The following is a 9,044-nucleotide window of genomic DNA, read 5'->3' as shown; positions in this document are numbered from 1 at the left end:
TGTGCTCTGAAAACCATAAAACACTGATGCAATGAATTGAAGATAACACAAACACATGGAAAGCTACCCCATGCTGATGGATTGGAAGCACAAATATTGTTAATATGTCCATACTACACAAAGGAATCTACAAATGATTGCAATCCTTATTAAAATATGAACATTACATTTCACATAACTAGAACAAACAATCCTAAAATTTGTATGGAACCACAAAAGATTGAATAGCAAAAACAATCTTGGAAAGCAAGGACAAAACTGGAGGTATCACAATCCCAGATTTCAAGATATACTACAAATCCATAGTAATTAAAACAGTATGGTATGGGCACAAAAACAGACATAGATCAACGGAACAGAAGAGAGAGCCCAGAAATAAACCCATAATTATGTGCTCTATTAATCTTAGACAAATGAGGGAAGAATACACAATGGGATAAAAGACAGTCTCTTTAACAAAGGGTGTTGGAAAAACTGAACAGCTACAAGCAGAAGAATGAAACTGGACCACTTTCTTATGCCATACACAAAAATAAACTCAAAATGGATTAAAGACCTAAATGTGAGACATGAAACCATAAAAAATCCTAGAAGAGAGCACAGGCAGTAATTTCTCTGATGTGAACAGCAACAACATATTTCTAGATATGTCTCTTGAGGCAAGAAAAACAAAAGAGAAAATAGATTATTGGGACTACATCAAAATAAAAAGGTTCTGTGCAGCAAAGGAAGCAATCAACAAAACTAAAAGACAACATACTGAATTGAAGGAGGTATTTGCAAAGGACATGTCAAATAACGAGTTAGTCTTCAAAATATATAAAAAAACTTACACAACACACTCGCGTGCGCACACACACACACACACAATCCAATTAAAAATGGGCAAAGAAAAAAAAATGGGCAGAGGACCTAAACAGACATTTTTCCAAAGAAGACATACAGATAGTCAACAGCATAAGATGTTCATTATCACTACGCATCAGGGAAATGCAAATCAAAACCATGAGATATCATCTTTTACCTGTCAGAATTCCTAAAACAAAAAACACAAGAAACAAGTGTTGGTGAGGATGTGAAGAAATGGGAACCCTCATGCACTGTTGGTGGGAATGCAAACTGGTGCAGCCACTGTGGAAAACAATATGGAGGTTCCTCAAAAAATTGAAAATTTAACTCCCATATAACTCAGGAATTTTACTATCGCATATTTACCCAAAGAACACAAAAACACTAATTCAAAAAGCTATATCACCCCTATGTTTACTTCAGCATTATTTACAATACCTAAATTATGGAAGTAGCCGAAGTGTCCACCAATAGATGAATGGTTAAAGAAGTGGCGTATATATACAATAGAATATTACTCAGCCATAAAAACAATCAAATCTTGCCATTTGCAACAACATGGAATGATCTAGAGAGTATAATGCAAAGTGACATAAATCAGTCAGAGAAGGCCAAATACCATATGATTTCATTCATGTGCAATTTAAGAAAGAAAACAAATGAACAAATTAAAAAAGAGATAAACCAAGAAATCAACTCTTAACTATAGAGAACAAACTGTGGCTACCAGAGGGGAGATGGGGGGACATGGGTGAAATAGGTGAAGGGGATTAAGAGTACACTTAGCAAAATGAGCACTAAGTAATGTACAGAACTGTTGAATCACTATATTGTACATCTGAAACTAATTAAACACTGTATGTTGATGATACTGGAATTAATTTATTTTTTTAAATCAAGTCATTTGTGAATAAAGACAGTTTTACTTCTGGGCACCTGGGTGGCTCAGTCGGTTGAGCGTCCGGCTTCAGCTCAGGTCATGATCTCACAGTTTGTGGGTTTGAGCCCCGCATCGGGCTCTGTGCTGACAGCTTAGAGCCTGGAGCCTGCTTCTGATTCTGTGTCTCCCTCTCTCTCTGCTCCTCCCCCGCTCATGCTCTGTCTCTCTCTCTCTCCTTCAAAAATAAATGAAAACATTAAAAAAAATTTTTTAAGTAAAAAAAAAAAAAAAAAGGTAGTTTTACTTCTTCCTTTCCAATCTAGATGAATTTTTCTTACCTGATTGTAATGACTAAAAGCTCCCATGCAATGTTGATTAAAATGGTGAGTGGGCATCCTGTGTTCCTGGTATTACAGAAAAAGCAGTCTTTTGTCATTAAATATTACATTACCTTACATTTTTTTACAGATGCCCTTTATCAAGATGAGGAAGTTCTTTTCTATTTCTAGTGTTCCGTGAGAGTTTATCATACATGGATATTAGCTTATGTGAAATACTTCTGTGTCTGTTGAAATAATTGTGTTTTTTATCCTTTATTCTGCCAATATTAATATTATATAAATTGATATTTTCAAATTTGAAACTAACTTTGCATACCTGGAAGAAACCCTACTTGGTCATGGTATAATTCTTTTTATGTGTTGCTGGATTTAGTTTGCTAGTATTTTATTGAGATTTTTTTAGATCTATACTAATAAGGATGATCTCTAGTTTTATTTTTTCATAACATCTTAGTTTGCCTTTTGTATTGGAGTAATGCTGGCCTCTTAGAATAAGCTGGGAAGTATTCCCTCTTCCTCACTTTTCTGTAAGAATTTGTGATGTGTCCGTGTTATTTCCTCTTAAATTTTTTGACAGATTTCGTCAGAGAAATATCTGGGCACAGGCTTTTCTTTTCTTTGTGGGTCTGTTTTAAATTACTAATTCAATTTCTCATGTGATTTCTTTATTTACAGACTTATAAAGTGATCAGAAGCTTGTGCCAGAATACAAATCAATTAATTGCTCCCTTCTTTAATTTTTTTTTCAAAGTTGGCTAAACTAAACAGCATACTTAATGAAGTAATTGGTTTACGATCTGGTGCATGTTTCTTAAGTCATTATTGATAATAACAAATATTTCATGTATGGGTAACTGTCCTTGGATCACATTTTGAGTAGCAATGATCTACAGTATGAAGACAGGATTAATACAGACACTTTGGAAGCAACTTGATAATGTGAGCTACTTAAAACAATAAAGGAAGGATTTATTATGTTTTGCTGGGATGTATCATTGTCATAGTCCATTTGGGCTGCTATATCACAGACTAATAGGCTTACAAACAACAGAAAATTATTTGTCACAGTTCTGGAAGTTGGAAAGTCCAAGGTCAACATGTTGACAGATTCACTGTCTGGTGAAGATCCATTTCCTGGTTCAAAAAGGTCATCTTTTCACCATAACCTCCTATGATAGAAAAGGTAAGGGAGTTCTCTGGGGTCTCTTTTATAAGGCCACTAATTTCATTTGTGAAGTTTCCACCTTTATGACCTAATCACTTGCCAAAGCCCCACCTCCAAATAAAATCACTTTGGGCATTAGGGTTTAACATGAGTTTGGGGAGGTCACAAATAGTCTATAGCAGTCATGGAACCTAAGGATAGAGATATGGCCAGGTCTCAGGTAGGGTCTGGAATAATGAACTGGAAAATGCTATAAACCAGAAATACATTTCTTTTCTCTCTCTCTCTTATCTTTTGTTGTTGTTTTCCTGATTAACTTTCCCAGCTTCTTTCTCACATGGTACAATGTAACCACCTGAAAATTTCCAGCATGAATATGTGTCTACTTGTCCCAATGATGTCCACTTCCTATACATGGACTCTATCATATACTGCAAACATGTTTGGTGTCTCCAACATGTTGGTGGCTCCCCAATGAGGATAAAAGAGGCATGCAGCAGAGAAGACAGGTGGGCAGACACTACCAAAGCGTATCCTATTTAAATTTTAATATGATTCCTCCTAAAAATTACTTTTGGGAAGCATGTGGGTGGCTCAGTCGGTTAAGTGTCTGACTGTGGCTCAGGTCTCACTGTTTGTGGGTTTGAGCCCTGCATTAGGCTCTCTGCTGTCAGCGCAGAGCCTGCTTCAGAGCTTCTGTTTCCCTCTCTCTCTGCCCCCTCCCCCACTCGCACACACACTCTCTCTTTTTCTCTCTCAAAAATAAATAAACATTAAAAAAATTACTTTTGAAATTCGTCTTAAGAACTTGTGGTCCAGGGGCACCTGGGTGGCTCAGTTGGTTAAGCTACCAACTCTTGTTTTTGGCTCAGGTCATGATCTCAGCGTTCGTGAGATCAAGCCTCATGTACGGCTCTACACTACCACTGCAGAGACTACTTGGGATTCTCCTTTTCCCTCTCTCTCTACCTCTCTCCTGCTTACTCTCTCTCTCTCTCTCTCAAAAATAAATAAACTTAAAAAAGAAAACACTCATGGTCCATTACTTTAAAATTGTCCAATGCAGGTAGATCATGCAGGGTAAAATTCACTTTTTAGCATATATAATCTTATTTGAACTTGCATTTGAATCCATTGGGCTATCTGACTAGGTTTGTAGCCTTTAGTTGAAAAAATTATTATATAATTTATTATATGGTTTGTACTAAAATGTAATCAGTCTGATTTTCTGTTTGTTACAAATTACTCAAAATTTACTAAAGAAGAGTCTCAAAATATTTGAGTGATGAAGAAATGTATAAACTCCCAAGTGCATGGTTTAAAAGGACAATGTTTAGGGGCGCCTGGGTGGCTCAGCTGATTAAGCGTTGGAATCTTGGTTTCAGCTCAGGTCATGATCTCATGGCTTCGTCATGATCTCATGGCCTCGTGGGTTCTAACCCTACGCTGGCAGCACGGAGCCTGCTTAGGATTCTCTCTCCTCTCTCTCTCTCTCTCTCTCTCTCTCTGCTCCTCCTCAACTTTTGCTGTCTCTGTCTCTCTCAAACTAAATAAAATAAACCTAAAAAATAAATAAAAGGACAATCCTATGAACCAGATAAAATTCCCATGATATAAGGGATTTAGGGATCTGATTTATTCAGATATAGGTATTCCTATTTAGGAAACTTAATATTTCACTCTCACTAATTTTTGTCATTTATTATATGCATGAACTTCAAGGTCACGAGCAGTAAATGTGAATAAATAGTGCTTAATTAACAAATATGTATATATATGTATATAAATATATTTGCATATATATATATACACACACACCAAACTTTTTGTTAGTTTATATATATATATATATATATATATATATATACACACATATATACACACACACACATATGTATACATGTAAAAATATATACACATAGATGTATTTACATGTATATAACATATATGTCACTGTATTAGCATGAATAAGACACTTCTATCACTGGGAACATTTCAAAGGTTTTAGGAGCTGTGTGCCAGAAACTAAGGATAAAGATCAAATATATGTTTTCATTATACCATAGAAGTACATTGTAATTCTTATCCTTATTCTTCTCTAGGTAAGATATACTTTTTCTTTGGCTTCTTGCAAGAATTTTTTTCTTTAATTTGCTGCAGTTCAAATATGAGATGCTCACTTGTGTAGTGTTTTGGTCTTTATACTGCTTTCTACATCTGTAGTTTGGTGTCCACCATTAATTTAAAAACATTCTGGGCCATTACTATTTCAAATATTTCTTTCCTATTCTCTCTCATTTTTACATTACACTCTTATTACATTACACATATATTACACTTTCTAAAATTGTCTCACAGTTTTCAGATACTCTGTTATTTTCTAAAATTATTTTTCTTTTTGCATTTCTGTGTGGGAAGCTTCTATTAACTTTCAATCTTACATGAATGAGTTAATTCCATGTAGAAAAAAATTAGATCACTGTTGTATTTATATTCATTTTACTGTCTATGATGAACAAACTTTAAAACAGTACTGATTTACTCTATGTATATATGGGCTAAAAAAATTAAATACATACAATTTACACTCTCTAAATGAGCAACCTACATTTTAGTGAGCAACCTATATTTTATTAGCATGTTGAAGAGAAAAGTATAGTATGCAAACATGATAATATCTCTATTTCAATTAAAATTAATCTACACATGGGGCGCCTGGGTGGCGCAGTCGGTTGGGCGTCCGACTTCAGCCAGGTCACGATCTCGCGGTCCGTGAGTTCGAGCCCCGCGTCGGGCTCTGGGCTGATGGCTCAGAGCCTGGAGCCTGCTTCCAATTCTGTGTCTCCCTCTCTCTCTGCCCCTCCCCCGTTCATGCTCTGTCTCTCTCTGTCCCAAAAATAAATAAACGTTGAAACCTTTAAAAAAAAAAAAATAAATAAATAAATAAATAAAATTAATCTACACATAATGAACACACGCATACATATGTATGCACAGATTTCTTAACTAGATTTATCCATTGGAAAAAAGAACAGATTTCCAAATTCACAACCCAGACAGTTTAGTTCCTTATGCAGTAAATGTAGGGTTTAGAGTTCCTTTTTTCTGTTTAAGGGTCTTTGGCTTAATTCACATTTGAAAAGGAAAGAACAGAATGCATTTTATTTATTTATGATGTCTTAGCAGCAAAGTTCATGTTTGTTTAAAAAAAAAGAGACTAAGAGGAAAGTATTTTTAAATGCTGAACAATCAGCAATTTAAGCAAAATCTGTCAAAACCAGATGTTGTTTTGACAATCCATCCTAAATAGACTTGTTTTGCATTCCTATCTTTGGTTTAAAAAAAACAAAACAAAACAAAACAAAACAAAAATAGTGCACTGAAACAATGTAGTCTTCAGCAAAGGGTAGACTTTGTTGTACTTGTAAATTTGGAACAAAAAGAGGGGAGGGGAATTAAATAGTAGGATTCCATGCTCAATGGATTGAATTAGAATAAATTAATTTATTATTAATATCCAACATTATTATGATTACTTAAAAAGACATAAACAATAATTGCATACAGTTGTCCAACCAACAAATGAAAAGATGGTCAACATCACTCATCATCAGGGAAATGCAAGTCAAAACTACAATGAGAGATCACCTCACACCTGTCAGAATGGCTAAAATCAACACTACAAGAAACAACAGGTGTTGGCGAGGATGTAGAGAAAGGGGAACCCTCTTTCACTGTTGGTGGGAATGCAAACCGGTGCAGCCACTGTGGAAAACAGTATGGTGTTTCCTCAAAAAATTAAAAATAGAACTACCCTACAATCCAGCAATTGCACTACTAGGTATTTACCTAAAGAATACAAAAATATTAATTCATCCCGATATTTATAGCAGCATTATCTATAACAGTCAAATTATGGAAACAGCCCAAGTGTCCATTGACTGATCAATGTGCAAACAAGATATATATCTATATATCTATATCTATGTATCTATATATCCTATGTATAGATATATATATCTATATCTCTATCTATATAGATATGGGCACATAGGTATGTATACATCTATATAGATAGAGATATAGAGATATAGATATGTCTATCTATAGACAGATAGATAGATACACACACACACATATATATACATATACACACATATATACACACAATGGAATATTACTCAGCTATAAAAAATAATTAAATCTTGCCATTTGCAATGATGTGGATGGAGTTAGTATTACACGGAGCGAAAAAAGTCAAAGACAAATACCATATGGTTTCACTCATATGTGGAATTTCAGAAACAAAACAAACAGGCAAAGGGGAAAAAAAAAGAGGCAAACCAAGAAACAGACTCTTAGCTATAGAGAACAAAGTAGGGTTGCTGGAGAGGGGGTGGATTAGGGGGATGGGTTATGTGGGTGATGGGTATTAAGGAAGGCACTTGTGATGAGCACTGGGTGTTGTACGTAGGTGGTGAATCACTGGATCCTGCACCCGAAGCTGACATTACACTGTATGTTAGCTAACTGGAATTTAAATTAAAACTTGAAAAAGGAAAAAAAAACCTTAAATACCAACAATAAGCACTTAGTAGTAAAGTTTGAATAATTTTTATTTATTAGAGAAGTATTGCTACAAATGATACATCCATATTATCAGTTTTAGCTATTTCAGTTAGCCTGCTACATTTTAATGAACATTTGTCATTACAAAACAAGGTTGGTGTTACTATGATTTGAGAATTTCAGTTTGATTTTATCTGTCTTCCAAGGACAACTTTTACCTTGTATTAGACTTGCTTTCATTTATTACAATATACTTATTTTATTTGTTTGTTTATTTATTTATTTATTTACTTATTTATTACAAAATATTATCTAAGATGTGCATTCAAATGTACTTACCTGAATGTATTTCAAAATAATTTATGAAGTAAATTCAGTGCTATAACTGGTAATTGTTCTAACTCTTGTGACATTTAAGAATTTCCATGTTTTTGCCAACTCAAAATTTAGTATTGAGATTCCATGTTTGCTTATAGAGCTCTGGAATCGACTTGAAGATTTGCAACAGAATGATAAATATCTTCAAATATCTAAATACCAAAATGCAGCATTTGCTTATTTCCATGGTGCCATAAGCCCACTCACTATGGCCAATTTCAAGCTATTCATGAATCACTCAATGCAGAATTGGGAAGAGCTGTACATGCAGTTGAACATCATTGTACAGTATTTCTACTTTATAGATGTGATAGGTATAAATAAGTCCAAGAGGATAAAAAATCGTTAAATGTAGCAAAATAATTAGGAAATTATGGCTTTTAACTATTATTACAATTTTAGTATAATTTATTTCATTGTAAATTTATATAATGTATTTTTAAATAATGATTGTGTTTAAAAACTGACTCACAAAAGTCCTAGAAATGTAACAATTTAACAAGCTGGTAGGAACTAACTCGAGTATACCACTGACTATCTCCATTAAAAGTTCCCTTGTCCTTTCCTTCCTTTCTTCCTTTCTACATGCACATTATCATTAGTTTGGAATTTGCCTAAAATATCTCCTCAAATCATCAGCTGCTCCAATAATTCCCTCTTCATCTTGCCATTTCCACTATTCATAATTGATTTTAATAATTATTGAGCAACCAGGATGTGCTAATATTGTATGAAGACAGCACAGTCACACATATCAACCCATTAGAGCTGCTAGATGATTGAAACAGCTGCTTCTCCTTAATAATCAGCTCATTGGATATTGATAGTTTGCCAATAGATAGTTTAAAAAGGTATGTCTTGA

The 9,044-nt window shown here is 34.2% G+C and overlaps 1 long non-coding RNA gene across 1 annotated transcript in view; it reads right to left on the bottom strand.

Annotated features, from left to right (window-relative positions):
• Positions 1-2,066: 2,066 nt before the first annotated feature.
• Positions 2,067-9,044, bottom strand: part of LOC123599204 — a 177,822-nt gene continuing 170,844 nt past the window's right edge. Inside the window, exon 4 of the long non-coding RNA XR_006713037.1 lies at positions 2,067-2,133. This is a non-coding gene — a long non-coding RNA (uncharacterized LOC123599204). The remainder of the gene's footprint in view (positions 2,134-9,044) is intronic.

The sequence above is a fragment of the Leopardus geoffroyi genome, chromosome C1, assembly GCF_018350155.1.
Source record: "Leopardus geoffroyi isolate Oge1 chromosome C1, O.geoffroyi_Oge1_pat1.0, whole genome shotgun sequence".
Lineage (NCBI taxonomy): Eukaryota > Metazoa > Chordata > Mammalia > Carnivora > Felidae > Leopardus > Leopardus geoffroyi.
The sequence above is the reverse complement of the archived record's forward strand: the minus strand, read 5'-3'. Positions and strand labels throughout refer to the sequence as shown.